Raw genomic sequence first — 1,501 nt, 5'->3', positions numbered from 1 at the left:
GCCCAGATTACCTATTTTTACAACAGTGAAAAACTAAATTAAAAGTACATAGGAAAATATAATAATTTCAAAATTTTCATTTCAAATACATGGCCTCAAATGGAGGCTGTTTGCATCACTTTAAAAATCCAGATAGAAAGCAGCCAACAGATTTATACTAACTACAACCTTTTCTTCCATTAATAGCTTATTCACTGAGACTCGTAGATGCTCCAGGAGGGGTCAGCGGCTTCATTCCTTTAGGATAGACTCACTCGCACAGTTGCGCAAGCAGTCACAGAATCACGAGAACGCCAGGACCAAGACAATTGGGGCGGTGCTGGCGGTCCCTCAGGAGGCACCTTTGGATGACACTGTCCCCTGAGGTTCACAGCGGCATGGGGGACGCGCGTTGGGCAGGGTGAGCTCCTCCCCGGGCTCCTCCCCGGGCTCCTCCCCGGGCTCCTCCCCGGGCTCCTCCCCGGGCTCCTCCCCGGGCTCCTCCCCGGGCTCCTCCCCGGGCTCCTCCCCGGGCTCCTCCCCGGGCTCCTCCCCGGGCTCCTCCCCAGGCTCTTCCGGCCGCTGCGGGGAGCTGGCAGCCGCGGGGGCGCCGCCCCTCTCGCCCCTCGGGTGCTGTAGTTTCCTCTTCAGGGTCACACTTCAGCTTTAGTTCATCGGTTTTAACTCCTAGTTTCATATTTGCACTTTCTACAAGCTGGAGGCATCTTTCACTTGCAAAAGGTTTCGCTCAATAGGCAGCACCTGCTGGCTCTCGCACAGCGCTATCGTTTGCTGTGTGGACATCTCACCTTTGGTGCTTCCGTTGTCTTTAAGTTGTCAAGGTTTAGCTGAAGTAAATCTGTACAGTAGGTTTTCTCTTCTGGACCAGAGTTGCCTGGTACGGAAGGCTTAGGTTCCATCAAATTTGCAAAGTTCTCCAGATTTCTAATTTCAACTAAAAGATGTTTTCTTTCTTTTTTCTTTGTGGAAGCGGGGATTAGAGCTCAGGCCCTTGCGCTTGCCGGGCAAGCGCTTATTCTACTGAGCCATCTGTCCGGCCTGAAGGTGTTTTATGTCACCAGTCTTCTGCTCCCACGCGGCAAACAACACTCCTGCTGTTCAAATTCAGGCTGAGATCCCTTTATCTGTAGTAATGTGAAAATTTGCAGGTTCAGTCTTTGCATCTGTTTTCTATTAAGTACACTTTGCCTCTTTATTTTTTTGCGGAACCGGGGATTGAACTCAGATCCTTGCGCTTGCCAGGGAAGCGCTTATTCCACTGAGCCATCTCCCCAGCCCCCGACTTTGCCTCTTTAATAACTGATACTTGACCTTCATACTCGTCAGCTGGTGTTCCGTCGCTGCCCTTCGACCTTCCACCTCTGCAAACAAAGAGTTGCCTTTACTACTGGGATCTGAGGTTTGCTGCGGTGCCTGATGCGACTGCACCTGAAGACCTTGATTTTCCACAAGAACTTGCTTTAAAGCACTGTAGTAAGAAACTGCTTCTTTCTCCTGCTCT

At 50.9% G+C, this 1,501-nt stretch overlaps 1 pseudogene; it reads right to left on the bottom strand.

Moving 5' to 3' along the window:
* Positions 1-1,001: 1,001 nt before the first annotated feature.
* Positions 1,002-1,501, bottom strand: part of LOC101574117 — a 1,937-nt pseudogene continuing 1,437 nt past the window's right edge.

This window comes from Octodon degus, unplaced genomic scaffold (assembly GCF_000260255.1).
Source record: "Octodon degus isolate 3935 unplaced genomic scaffold, OctDeg1.0 scaffold00304, whole genome shotgun sequence".
In the NCBI taxonomy this organism is placed as follows: domain Eukaryota; kingdom Metazoa; phylum Chordata; class Mammalia; order Rodentia; family Octodontidae; genus Octodon; species Octodon degus.
The sequence above is the reverse complement of the archived record's forward strand: the minus strand, read 5'-3'. Positions and strand labels throughout refer to the sequence as shown.